At 34.6% G+C, this 15,672-nt stretch overlaps 1 protein-coding gene across 4 annotated transcripts in view; it reads left to right on the top strand.

Moving 5' to 3' along the window:
• The window catches only part of LOC105230971 (insulin-like receptor), a 172,940-nt gene that overhangs the window by 139,959 nt on the left and 17,309 nt on the right, over window positions 1-15,672 (top strand). The window lies entirely within an intron of this gene.

Here is a 15,672-nt window from a genome sequence, read left to right as displayed (position 1 = left end):
CATCCGAAATTGGCGGAGTCAGGCAAGGCAAGATCGTTTTGTTAAGCGTTGAGGTCTAAACTTGCTCAGCTACAGAAACAAAAATTTCAACAGCTCAGATTTAACATTACGCTAAAATGAATTGTTAAGAGTTTATTTATGAGGAAAGCAATATAGCCCTTTCAATTTTGAAAAGTCAGATAAATTAAATGTGTAGGCAAGAGAATTAAAATCATGACATATCCGATAGAAAGATTCGCTTAGTCCCAAATTTGATTTGCAAAATTTTGACTGTCAGGGTCTAAACTGCCTTAAAAGACGAACCGGGTTATTAAATATGACTGCAGATATTATACAAGAGCTGTAAGCATTTTTACTAACAATATAATGCCAAGCATTTTGCTACGACTACCACGAGTAAGTGTAGGTTGATATATGAGTTATATGTATGTAGGTAGAGCTAATCTCGAATCCCATCGGAAATGTCCTAAAACGAAAAGTAAACATTGTTTTTGAACAAACTGTAACTAAATCCCTAACCCTAGTTAGGGGTTTCATACCACAGGGCCACCTTCCGATATAGGCCTAACCAAAGTTTTAAAAAGAGTTTTAATAAAATACTGTTTCATAAATGCTTTATACCAGTGGCCTTCACGAAAAAGAAAAATTAAGATATCTTCAGAATAGGATATAATATACTTAATAAATAAGTAGTTTTAATTTTTATACTATTATACGAGTATTTGTTGTAAGAAAACTATGAAAATAATGTTTCTCTTATATTTAAATGAAGACTTTCTTTTAGTATTCTGATTTTAATTTTTTTATATGATAAATTAATAAATATTTAATTAAATGGTTTGATATGCTGTTCAACCACCTTTGGCGGCTATAACTGCTTGGATCCAGGTAGGCTTCGAAACAACGAGGTTTTCAAGCCATTCGGTTGAAAATTCCTGCTCCCACACCTTATTAAGTATTTTTTTCAGTTTTGTCTTTGAGCTTGGCCCGTGTTGAGCTACTTTCTTTTTCATGGCATGCCAAAAATTCTCACTCGGGTTCAAAACGTGACAATTTTTGACCATGCCATATGCGATATCCCAAGGTCTGCAAACATTTTCTGAACTTGCAAAAAAAAGGAAAAGATAGACAAATGACATTCTTCTAATACATAAACATTATGATATATCGTTTATTAAATAACATATAAAACTTACCGATTTAGTCCGATGACACCGTGCTGAGTCGTCCTGGGAGATGGTCTCAGAAATATGCCCATATTGTTCTTCTACGGCCGGTACGATAAAATGAGAAGCAACTTCTCCATACTTCCCATCAATAAAAAGTAAAGGACCCGAATATACTTAAAAAGAAAAGCATGCCCCTACCATTTGGCTTTCAGGATGCTTAACCGTTCTCGTCACACAATTTTCGGCGAAAGGTTGCCCCGGAAATCGACGTAAATATATCCACGCTGAAAAACCTCAAAATGATCGAATCATTTATCTTCGAGTAATCACAAATTCCCAAAATACGGTTTCGAGAAAATCGCATTTAAAAATAAAGTGATAGAACTGACTGAACTTAGCGGCTACATTTTAGTAACTCATAAATTACTTAAGAGATTTCCATTTAAAATATTAGTATGTTATGTTTAAAGTTAAGTTAGTTAATAACCTCTCAGTATATAAAAACTTAGAATTCTTATATTTCACACTAGAGGGTTTCACAAAATCAAAAATTCTTAAATAAAACCCCATGAATTGGGGTAATAGGAAACTTCTGCAATAATCATAGGGAAGATATTCTTCTTGTGCGATTCTGCACTTACGCAGGCGATAAAATATTTGCTCCAGCATAAAATAGGTAAGCCATAAAATTCAAAACATATAGTCACGCCACGAAGGTTTCGTGTCTGTAGTCAAAATTCAAACCACATTTGCGCAATCGCGTATCAAACTAAGAATATCGACTTCAAGATTCTACAAATATAATTTTTTCATCTGCACATTATTTAAATTTATGTTGCTGAAAGGTAACTGCTTGGTAGAACTTTCCTTCGTATAAATTTTTCGCGAATTGTACGTACATACATATGTATGTACGTATGTAATATATTAAAATGTTGCGGTTAGTGAAGCCCTCGGCGGACCATGCTGATTGGTCAATTGCCGGCGTTAACTAAACTGCTATTTGTGTGCATATACTTGTATGCGTTTGTATATGTGCATTCACACATACATTGTCACTGTGCGATCGGCGGTCAGCTAACGTGTTTACTCGCGCTATTTGTCGTTCTTATCAACTATTCAGTTGTTGTTAGAAAACAATTTTTTTTATTGTTGTCCAAGATTGAATGTGTATCACTTGATAAGAAGCAGTACCACTACTTCTTCAATATACTCAGCACACACATACCAACAAACACTTGATTGTAACAGTGATTGTTTGTTGTTATATTAGCATTTGTGTTTTTTATAATATATTTTAATTATGCCCAGCAAGCAATTTTGATATCGTATATTAAAATAAAAAAATTATTAGGAAACTAGTCGTTCACACTAACCTATAATGTTGGAGAACGACTGAAGACACAGAGAAGGGCAGATTGCCTATTAATGTTCAAAAATTCTCTAATATTTGTGGTTGTATTTGTAAGGTTAGGTTATATCGCTCATTTGCTGCAAGACCGGCATAAGTCAAAAAAATCGATTCGCCAGAAAACGCGTTTAAAGTTTTCAACTTACTACAACCTTACACGGTGACTCCAACCTTACACCTCTTCTCAAGCGGAGCATATAAGAGGTATTCATATGAATTTTTCACTAAACATGAAGTATAATATAATGAACAATTCTGCAACATTAACTCCAAACTCACGTTTTTTTAATTATGCCTTTCTTGAAGAAAATGAGCGATATGTAGAACTGATGAATCCGATCTTATAATGGTGGCCACAGTGTGGACACAAGAAGCGGAGCTTAAATGCGCGGGTAAAAGAATGAGAAAATTATGCGACACGCGTACGGCTCGGCTTTTAGCGTCCACTCTGCAGACACCCTCCCACAACAAAGCGACTTGAGGCCAATACAAATTTGATAAGGCGTTTAATTTCCACTTACACCAGCTAGTGGCATATCTAAGGGGTGAGCCCCAAGACAAAGAACAAAAAATTATGTGTTGTGATTTTTCCACCTGTTATTGGTATCCGTTTACTGGTATCCGTTAATATTCCGAACATTACAGCGCGCACACCGTTATGACAAACTGTGTTTGCTGGGTTTCTATTTGTAGTTTTGTTTTGTCGCTTTTCACGTCGCATAGACTTCAGCCATTTGCTTCCCCAAGAACAGATAATAAGAGCACCGTCCGACTAGTTTACATTACAGCCATGTTAAGTGTTAAGCTCTACTATAAATAGTACGCCATATTTTATTGCATATGTATGCACATACTTGTGTAATAATGCCTTACATTACAATAGGCAAACATATGCATATGTGTATTTACTACATACATAAGTAGTTAACGTCTACATACATATAAGTATGTAAATGTCTTCCCATTTTTTCCGTCCCTATTAAGGGAATTATATTTGTTTTCAACTAGAAATTCTTCTTGGAAATCCAACATAAAAGACATAAAAGAGTGGAAGTATATTTTTATACCACAAAGTTTCACACACAGAAGGAATCGTCGGAGAACATATCAAATATGGTCGCTTAAAAAGATGAGTCGGTTTAATCCTGCCCGTCTGCCCATCCACCAGTCATGTGCGTACTAGTCTCTCAGTTTTTAAGATATCTACCTGAAGCTTTGCTTTTCAGACCAATAATCTGATCATTTGTATCACCGATATCCACTACTAACATATAAGTTAAGTTAGGTTAGATTAGATAGATTGCTGATCTAGAGAGATATAGAAAAGAAGACCTCTTGTGTTCGAACTTATAAATTAACAAAATGCTTAGTAGCCAATATAAATTTGCACGGGCGTTTAATTTCCGTTCCAGCCCGTTTGATGGGTTGTCTAAAGGTATACTATGTTTCCAGCTCATCTTCTTGCCAGCCTTACAGCATGGATGCCAATTGGACAATGACCTATTAAAAGCCCCTCAACTAGGGAATGCGTAGCTTTACTCTGGGTAAAGAGATCACTAGATCTCTTGCAATCCAACTAACCTGAACTAAAAGACTTCTGTGACAACACATGTTCCAATGGTGGCCAAGCTTCTGCGAAGTCCAATTATTTAATAGTAGAATACAAGAGGATACGGGAGCATAGACGCGCTCCCATTCTACCGATAGCAGTTTTAGGGTGCCTTTTCTTGCTAGCTCATCAGATTTATAGTTTCATGCGATTCCACTGTGGCCCTGCACGCACACCAGTCTGATCACAAAGAAACTTGATGTTATTAATAGCGAGTTTAGGTACTCCTTGAGCAATCCTATACGCACTATTAATGAGTTCTTGGCTAGTATCGATGCTCTGTTATCTGAGTGGATGATCTCTGAAGGAAGCTGCACTCTGGACCAGTAAATCTACTGCTACTTTAATGGCTGCAATCTTGGCTTTGAGAACACTTCAATACTCAGGAAGTATGAAGCTGGAATTGATAGAGAGCTGCTGACAATAAACCCCTCCATCAACCTTTTCCTTAAGCTTTCACCCATTCGTAAAGAAGCTCATTACTCCTCTTCTTCTTCCCACCCACTACTCCCTCGCCTGTATATGGGAAAAGAAAGAGCCGTCAGAGTTCGGTTGGGCGACTCCAGGATCCAAGCTGTCATACAAACAGAACGATCGGATTCAAGTCCGTGTAATACTGCTTTATTTGACAAAATATCTTCACGAAATTTTGCATGGATTATCGGTAACACTTCGAACACTTTTTCAGATCGGTACATAAGATGTACTATTTTCAAGAGTTTTTCTTTTTCGAGTAAGAGTAGTTTTAAAAAGATAGAATATTTTTAAAAATCTAAATAAATTCCATGTTTGAGTGCTGGAACGAGCTCCCTGTTCTGCTTAATTAGACATTAAGAGCTACTTTTATCACACTATGGCATTATTAAGTAGTGCTCTGTTTACTTGTCATGTTCCGATTAATAATTATTGAATCACCTGCTGTGCACTCGATTAGACTGGACGACATGTCGCGTTGTTTAATCAACTCGTTGCTGTGGCAGGTCCTATACTGTACTTGTCTTAGCCTTCTGCGGACGGCTGGAACTCATTGTGAATTGGGTCAATTGCGATGCATTGCTCAAGGAACGACTACTACTCTGCCTTCATATGCCTTATGCTCATACATGCTATGTGGTATATATGAATGCATGCGTAGTATTTTCTTTCGATTTTTATGATTCACATTATTGTCGATTTCATTATGGCCCTTCAATAGTTCTCTGTGAAGATTAAATTAGTAGTAAGAGAGTAAGTATAAATGCCTACAACAATATTCCTATGCAAATATTTAATTCAAGGAAAAAAAACTATTAAAAGTGCTGTTTTGACGGCACGGATCTTTCTAGATAATCGCAACAAATATCAATTGACTAAATTTTTTAGATATATCACTTTTCTTCTGATCAATAAGTGTTCACCAAGCCAACTGAGAAAAGTACTCAAAATCGCGTATTAATTACTCCTATGTACTATTTGCCATAATTAGCACAATTTACTGCTCAATATTTCAACTTGCAAAATAAAAAGGTACTTAAAAAACACGATTTTCTTATAAATAATACAAAATTTATTGGTCGTTTACCAAAAGTGGGCAAATCAATTAATCACATACAACAAAAAACTTACAGCATACACACATGAGTGCAATACTAAAGCAGCGGCGCAAAACAAATCCGTTATTAGTGCAGTTAAGGCGCCAGCAAACCACTTGTCAATGTCACATAAACCCGAAATATATAAGAAAAAAATCAAAATAATAAACATTGAAATTTATAATATCTCAAAATATGTAATACTGCATGTGATATCGTCACTCACCGGCGGCAAGTCGTTGACCACATAATTGTTGCTCAATAAACATTTCGTTGAAGAAATATTTGTAAATTTGCAAAAAACATGCACACACACACTCACCTATGACACTAAAATAAATGCCAACATCAATGCTTTGACAGTATTTTCGCAAATCGTAGCATTTTCAAAAATAAGTCATGATAACGATGTGTGTGAATTTAGAAACATCTGTCAATGTCAAACTGAATTTCCACACAAGTTTGCCAATTTCTGCAAACTCAAAAATAACAGTTTCAAAAGACATAAAAAATTATAAAAAATTGCAAAAAAAATTTTCACAACTGCTTATTTAAGAATTATGATGTCAATGTGACAAGTACGCTTGACAGCAAAATAAAAACACTGCAACCTTTTTCAAGTGTGAACAAATGTAGATGACAAGAGGTTTAGAGAGAAATTATTTGAAAATACGTATAAAAAAACACTGTGTCAACTACCGAGTGTACTTATAATAAAAGAAAAACTTCACCTGAAATTCAAAAGACAACTCAGGAATAGCTTAAAGTCCTCGGTAGACGCTATTTATATATCGAATATATACATATACTTACACTTCGAATGATAACACGTGAGATAACACGTTCACCAAACTGTCAATCTTGATCGTAACGGAAGAAGTTCGACCCAATGACGCTGCCGGTCCATAAATCGACTAATGGAGTACTTATGGGTTGCTGCCTGACCAATAACGCATATCTTGCTTATTGCAAATGACATACGACGATTCTGATGGTCAAGCGACTTCAGTTCAGTTCAGTGCGTCAATTTGATCACACACGACGTTACAGAGATGCCCAACGCTTGAGAATGACTGGTGTGAGACTGATTTTGATTTTCCTCAATTGATGCGCTAGCGGCAGCAATATTCTCGACATCACGGGCACATCTTTGTCTCACTGGCACGCTAACATTTTGTACTGTGCCTGTGGATTCAAATTTTTCCACTAGACGCTCAATTGTTCATCTTACAGGACGATTATGACGACCTAAAATTGGAGACGAAGTTGAGGCCACTGACTCCGAATTTCGGGAGTAAATTTTAATAATTTCGACTAGTTGTTGGATCGTATATCTTTCCATGATGACTTGGCAAACCTGACGAAGAAAAATGTCAAAAGAGCGGAAAAAATATAGCGTCGTTTGATGTCCCTATCGGGCTTTTGTAGCGTCTTTATGAAAAGGCCCGATATAATAATAAGTTCCGGACTTTAAAACCCTAAAACCTCTTTTAAGATTTGCCACCAACGCCAACTTCAACTTCATAATCATAAGAAAAAGCGTTTTTGACTTGTCTTATTCGTTTCTCCACGTCATATGTATGGTATGTATGTATGTATGTTTGCCATTGTTCCTTCGTATTTCGGCAATTAATGTTTCGATGCACTTGTACCAGGTATAATTTAAGTTTGTCGAATACTCAATTTAAAGCAGTATGGAGAGTAACAAGCACTTTTATATCATAGCATTTCAGATTTTAATGCCGGCTCTTCTTCTTTAGTACTATATGTATGTGTGTCCAACATTTTTTTTTTATTTTATTTTTTTATTTTTTATTAAAGCTTACATAATAAACAAATTATTATATAAACTAAAGTACGCAGCGCTAGCATCATTGGCTTTCGGCTCTCCAACATTTAATCTACACAAATCTTGACAGTTGACATGAGAATTTACCGCATTTTCAACCCACAAAAACGTGTTGTTGAAAAAGTAATAAACTTTTTTTATGACATCTAAAATTCTTTTCTATTATTGCAGCTATAAATTTGTTTGCAAAAATCTATTTTGCGCCGACAAAGTGAAGTGGATTTAACGTAGAAACGATTCGCTAAGTGATTCTTCACATACTCGCATAATTTATATTTATAAGATCTATTCTTAGCACTTTCTGTTGTTCTAAATTTGATGAAGTATTTAGAACATTTATTTTCAAAGAATGAAATGATAGATTTATATGTAAAAGACGTATGTATTGTTCAGATTGGACTACCATAGTATATAGTTTTAATACAAACTGATAAACAAAATTAAGTTCTTGTAAGGAAAAGGTTTTTTATTTGACAAAATATCTTCACAAAAATAGTCATGAGTTATTATTCAAGGCAGCGGTGCAATCTCTAAAGAATTTATATAGCTTGAGTCAATATATGCACGTTGCAAGCCTTTTATATTGCGGGATTTGGTAACCCTAGTGTTCCCATCTGACAACTCACTACCATATCGTAAAGTTTGACATTATTTATGGTATGCATACGCAGTATGTTTTTACATACGAACCCTATTTGTGTTGTTTACAGTAACTTAAAATATTCATCTCACCAAAAGAAATGAAATTTAATTGCGAAAATTTGTTACAACTTTCGACGTTGATTAACTCATTAACAGTGCATCGAAGAACTTAATTCAATTCTTGGCGACGAAGCTCTATCCAAGACGAGGGTTTATCAATGGTGTGGTGAATCCAATCGAGGTAGTAGATCACTCCCAAATGAATTTCGTAAAGGTCGTTCAAAATTAATTGTTTTTCCGGAAACTATTGATGTTGTGCGCACACTAAGATTGCAAGATCGCCATATGGTCTACCGTGAGGTTGAGACAACTAAGGACATTGTGAGACTAGCATAAATCTCATATTGCATAAACATTTGACTGTACAACAATGTGTTCACGTTGGATCCCACACAATCTGTCAATCGCTCCAAAAACCGCTCGTGAGGATTGGTGATGAATCGTGAATTCACGCGTATGAGCCCGAAAGTAAACAGCAGGCGACTGTTTGGGTATTTCAAGATGAGCCGAATTCAACAAAAGTGCACACGAAATTTTTCACGGGGATCTTTCAGAACCAGTTATTAGAGTGAGGGCTATTTAGAGTTTAAGTGGACGGATGATTTCAAATGCTTACAAAAACAGTTCTGTAGTATTAACTGAGAGCTTAAGTTGTTATTACTAAAATATATATATGAAATCAAATTATATTCAATAAATATTATTCTTACATATTCGTATAGCCCGTCAGTTAGTCTACTAGTTATTCTCTGCGGATATTTGCACTCACATGACCGCCTTCATAGATACAAATCACACACAAACAGTCAATTGTGGGAAATAATGTCAGACAAACAAACAATTTAATCAAAGTGTTAAATGTACGTTCTTAAGTATTCCACTTCCCTGTGTCACACTTACTCTGATGCTCCATTGCAGCAACAAATTCATGTGTATGTCTGTCCCCATGCATATATATGTATATGTATGTAAATACATTTGTAAGTGCGGGGAGACAATTGATTGTTAAGTGTAAGTAAGTCGTAAGCAAGTGATTTCGTCATTGTTGTTATTGCAATGCATTTTGCATATTTTGAACAAAAGCAGCACAGATTCCCTGCACCATTGCTCCACTGCTGCTGCAAAGAGACTATTTTATTCATGCGAATACAACAAAAGCACTTTCACACTTGTGCATTTACAAAAGTACATACAGACTATATACATTTATATGAGTATGATACTTACAAATACATATGTACATCGGGTTAACATCGATGAGTGGAATTATTGCGTATGCGTATGTCACTAAAACAATAAATTATGAAAGGGATACGAAATCAAAGGAAATTTCAAATATTCCAGAAAATAATATCCGAAGGAAGTGCAAATTCCCCATCCGAACGACGGAACAAGACTGAATTCCGCATTGTCATCCAATACCCCGCAACAGCTCAAATATGGCAGCACAATTGGGATCGATATATGTATGGCTAAAGGGTGTTTTTTTTGGATTTGTGGTTTTCAATGAAGCATTGCTTCTTTGGAGTTGCTCTTTTTAACAGTTGTTATTTGAATTAAACTCAGTTTGATTTGCCATTTCGTAATAAGCAGACTTACATCGGAACAACAGTCGTAAATCGTGCAAATCTATTACCAACATAATGGTTTGAGTCGCGCGAACATTTTTGTTTTCCATTTTGTTTTTTTTTTTTTATGCAGATCCAAAACTAGTGACTTTTTCGTGCCTAAATTGGAGGCTGCTGGATGTGAACGATCTTTAGTACATGCCATACTTCCAACAAAGCAATAAATTTATTGAAGGGAACTTTTGGTGAGCGCATAACGTAGCTTGTATTTTATATTTCGGGATTTGACTACCCTAATGGTGTAATCTGGCAACTCACAACGTTATCGTAAAATTTGATATTATTTATGGTATGCAAACTTAGAAAGTTTTGGCATACGAGCGCTATATGTGTTATTTACAGTAATTTAAAATATTCATTTCGGCAAAAAATGCTTTTAAATCGCGAACATTTTCGCGCGAATATTTTTTTTAAACTTTCGACGTGGATTATAGCCCAACAGCAGTGCATCCATGTACATAACCCATTACTTCCCAAGTATCGAAATCATTGGAATTTTTTGATAAAATTTGTAACTTGGGCTCTTAATACGTTAAGAAAGAAGAATATGAAATAAAAAAAAATAAAAAAATACCTTGATTGATGAAACAGCCAGTCATATAAATAGGACACTGGCGATATATGCTCAGAAAAAATTAAAGATAACCCTTATAAGAAAATCAACTTTATTAAAATTATCATCGTATTTAAGCTTATTTTGTATGATAAGGTATAAAACAATCACTGCAAAGTATTTTATCGCATTTGACACAAAAAGTAAGAGGTTTTTTCTTACAACCTAGACCTTGGCAACGCCTCTGTTTGTCCCTCTTCATCATATAGTGACCTAAATTCTAAAATCTGACCAGTTTTAAAAATTCATATTAAAATAATGTTAATACTTTTAATAGCGAGAATATAATAGGAAAATAGTACATGAATATAAATTTTTACAGAAATAATTAAAATAAACGGTCAGTTTTGAAAAAAAAAATATTTACTATGGTGTCCTATAAATAAGACAGTGGGAAGGAATGGGTTAATTCAATTCTTGGCGGCGAAGCTCCGTCAAAGACGAGTGTTTATCGATTGTATGGTGAATTCAAGATTCAAGAAGGTAGATCACTTTAAGACGAATTTCGGGAAGATCGTCCAAAATCAGTTGTTCTTCCGGAAACTATTGATGCTGTGCGCAAATTGATAAGGTCATGTGACCTAAGGTAAGATTAAAACAACTATAATATGAATATTTTACTGGAGGAAAAATTTGTTCACGTTGGATCCCATACAATTCGGCAATCGCTCTAAAAAGGCTGGTGTCGATTAGTTGGGATAAATGTTAAAAACGTTAAGAAATGTTAAATGTCTATGACATGATATAAGGTGTTGAATCGTGGATTTACGCGTATGATCCCGACACGGAAGGCCGACTAAATAGGTGTTTCCAGGTAACCCGAATCCAACAAAAGTTGTTCGCAGTTCCCTATTTTTTTTGGGTAAATCTGGACACATCGCAACTATACCACTAGAAGAACACAGCACATTAAATTCTAAAGCGGTGCACAAACAAATTTGCTTGTCAGTTGTCTTTCAAGATATCAAGAAAAACAACCGTCGAAGACAGGTCACTCTTCGCCACAACAATGCGAGCTCTCACACATAGACTGAAACAACTGCATTTTTGAGCACTCAAAACATCGATTTGATAAGTCTTCCGCCGCATAGTCCTGACTTGGGACCAAATGGGATTATTGAAATATTTCAGAAAATAATATCCGAAGGAAGTGCAGGCAAGAACATATTCGGTGTGTGATTGCTGACATACATACGTCCCCAATTGCTTCAAAAAGTGCTTAAAATAGGGTTTAATGGTTGAAATTTATTCAAACTATCTACATAAAAACGCTCGTCAGTAGCAGTCCGAAATTCCTTGCCTTTACATGGAGTCTGTCGAATTACTATACAGCGCGTTCGCAAAAACCCCCCGGCAATATTGAAACGTAGTAAAGTGCAAAAGAGCCATACAAAAAAGTCAACTGTGAGAGAAAATTTACATACATAAATATATAAGTATATCTAGTTACTGAAAATAATCACTACAAGCAATAAGCTTTGTTGTGATGACTATAGTAATTTTGTTGTTGTTTATGTGACTTTCATAGTGTGGCGCCAGGCGGCATTTTTTACAACACCGTGTTGTTATTATTATAATTGTCATTTAATACAATAATTGTGTGTACAATATGAGTATAATATTTGTATTTACAAAAAACAATCGCCAAGTACAATTGCTGAGCTCAGTCGTTGAGGCATTCAACCGGAAACAAGAAAACATTGCGACTGGTTCATCATATTGCAGCGAATAAACATTCCACATTCGCGTTTGCATTGTCATTGCAAATACTCTCTCGTTTTAGTCCGCTTTGCTCTCCATACAGAGATTTTTTCATTGCGCACTCTATATAAATATGTACAAGCATTGTATATAGCTCTGAATATATTGCATGCCTTTAGTTATGGAAGTTTTTGTTAAGGCAACTCGTAATTTTGCGATCGGCGAGAAAAAGGAAAAAGTAGCGAGTTGATCGTACTCTGGAAAGCTTATAATTTGCATCCTCTTCTATAGAGTTCACCGCAAAAGTAAAATATTTGCCAAAACCTTTAATTTGAAAACGGGAAAAGTGTTCCATACTGTGATTTCTAGTATTCGTGCTTCAATTAGTTATAAACTACTTTAGAACTAATGCGAACAGATAGCAGAGGTTTTTCTCTCTAGTTGGATTTGAAACAACAGTGTTTATTTTTAAACTGATAAGTATAATTCCTAACAACTAGAAGGTATTCAGTCATATTCAAGTACATATGTATGTACATATATTAGGGTGGGCTAAAAAAATAGAAATTTTATTTTTCACTTTGTACTATGTTTTTCGACAATACTAAGAAAGTCCCTCCAAGTATATATGAGCTCTTGATTGTAACGGGAAGAGCCTTCGCCTTGTAGGGCAGCAAAATTCCTATAAAACAATTATATTTTTAATGATTTTTTTCTGTGAATTATAGAATTCATTAGAATAAAAAATTGTCTTAAATTAATCAAATTTCAGCCGTTAATATTTTTTCATAAAGTTCTTTGGTAAAGTTTACAAAAAAATCTTAGGAGACTTTTTTGTTGAGCATACAATTTCTCATAGAATATATGAAACATGTATTTCTCGAGTACTCGTAGTTGGTAAGAGATTTGAATTTTCTGATGTTAAGAAAGGAATTGAGAGCAAAACGACGGAGGACCTTTCTGTTACAATAAAGCGCTCATACTGTGAGTAATTTTTATAGCGATGTCTAAGATCCCATTTTTCCTAGTACCAAGCGAAAAAGTATTCATTTTTTCTGATTCACCCTAACTTATATGTATACAAGTATGCCATTATGCCACTGGCGTCATAATTCCATGAAATGTTTGTATTTACAAGTGGTCGACTAGTCGCCAAAGTTCTAAAAAATCAAGTCCCGTCATAAAGATAGTGCGCGAAGTTAACCGCATTACACCGCAAGACAAGTGGAAGTCCGCATCTAGTAGGGGATGAGAATTTGGACTTTTTAATTAAAAAATTACTTTTTCTATTTACATTAAACACCTAACTTAGCTAATGGCGCCAGTGAAGCAATATTTGCGATTTCCATCGAATAGTTATAAATAAACACTTATCGTAAATATATTTATAGGAGTAAGATTACTACAAAAGGCATATGCAATTGATGAATGAACTAAACACTTTATACCTTATAAGCACATGCTCGTATGTACTACGTACATGTGTATGTATGTATGTACTCGTATATATTTGCAATTGTTTCACGATTACTCACTCGAACATTGACTTCTGCTTTGTAAGGCATTTATTATTATTCATTCAAAAATAATTGCAAATATTTGTTTTCCCTTCAACCGATGAGTCGAGAAGGGTTGTCATAAATTTCATAAATACATTTACAAATCTATATCAGAGAATAAATAAATGAATATAAAAGTGACTTGAAGGACCTGTGCGTCAATCATTATGAAATACTTAGCTCGTGACTCTTGAGGTAATAATTTAAGAAAATATTTTACTAGATTATTATAAATATTTCAAGATTTTTGCATAGTAATCGATAGCGTTTTAGATGCTTATAAATATAGACTGAAAATTAAAATAAATAATTGTCATGGTTTGAGTGCAAGTAAGTTTCCTTCACCTGTAAACTTATGAAAATGATGATGTTACTTTATTTTGCATTTTAGGTGACCATATGTACTTATAACACAAATATTTCTGTATATTGGTGTTCTATTCTAAAGATGCGAATGCGCATGCCCACACAAGTCCATTATCAATGCAATAACCTCTGTTTTTGATGATTATGACATTAAAAAAGTTGAAGAAACAGTACTTGAAAATTGTTATGTTGGCATCAGAGAGTAGATAGCCAAACATCTCAGCATGCCTTTTATGGTCCGACTCAACAAATTTTGGTTATTATTTTGAGTTTGAAGCGTGTCATTGCTGGAATTGTACTAAAAGACCTGAAGCTTTTGGGAAAACAACGTCGTTTAGAGATCGCAAAAGAGATGCTTGACAAAATAGCTGAGATTAATACATTACTGATGACGAGAAGTGGGGTAATGACGTCGAAACTGTCCAACGCTCCAAAAAAGAGCCGAAACAGAATGAATCAAAATTTGCTAAAGGCTCTAATTGCATAAAAGGCCATTCCAGGCGAGGTATTTAAGAAGTGAAATTGAATTAAGCATTGGCATGCTTGTATTGGCTTAGAAGTCGTCTATTTTGAAAGCAATAATAATGATGTTTTTTTAAATATGTGAAAAAAAGGATATTTTTTTAGGTCAATCTTGTTCAGAAATGTGCAAAAAATATCTGTTAGCGGCATTATCTCAAAGAAAAAAAATCATTTACTCTTTTGTAGCATATTTAAAACTTTATGGTTTCAAGCTCTTATACAGTTACGCGCTCACACATGTTTCTCACACCTACTTTTTTTGTTATTTTTGCCAGAAACAAAGTTGTTCAATTTTTTTCTTCGAAACTACCCAATATTCATCTACATGTGTAGTACACTTTATCAGCATACTTGCATATGTCTACATAGTACACACTTTCTAGTTGCGCAAATTCAGCTATTTAATAACGATTTTTCTTGTGCCAAACGTGCGAATTTGTGTGTGCGTGTGTGTAGGCACAAGCTGCGTGTGCGTAAATAAACTTTTGTTTTTAAATTAACTTTTTTATGCTGTTGTTAATATACAATTGTGTTTGTTGTTGCTCTCGTTTCTATTACGAGATATTTCTATTTATAAATCAACACAAATCCGCATAAAAATAGCAAAAGCGGCAGTAAAAAATAAACAAACGCGATCGTCGACATCGGATCAATGACGAAAATTAAAAACAAAATAGCTAACACCAGAAAGCCACGCAGAGCTTAGCGGACGTATGCATACATTGCATGTATTTCAGAAATAAAAATCATTATTAATTTGAAAATGTTGGCCATGAAAGCAAATTGATCATTACATAGTACATACATACATATTTCTATGATGAATGCCGATTTTAAATGAAAACCATGCTACGCACTTATTTACCTATATCGTTTATCTTAGATATCTTAAACTCAACTATTTTCATACTTAGTGGTAAAAACAACTAATACTTAGTATGGCTTAAGTTCCATAAGTCCACATATACTTTG

The sequence above is a fragment of the Bactrocera dorsalis genome, chromosome 2, assembly GCF_023373825.1.
Source record: "Bactrocera dorsalis isolate Fly_Bdor chromosome 2, ASM2337382v1, whole genome shotgun sequence".
NCBI classification, from domain to species: Eukaryota; Metazoa; Arthropoda; class Insecta; order Diptera; family Tephritidae; genus Bactrocera; species Bactrocera dorsalis.
This window is presented reverse-complemented; position numbering and strand designations above follow the sequence as displayed.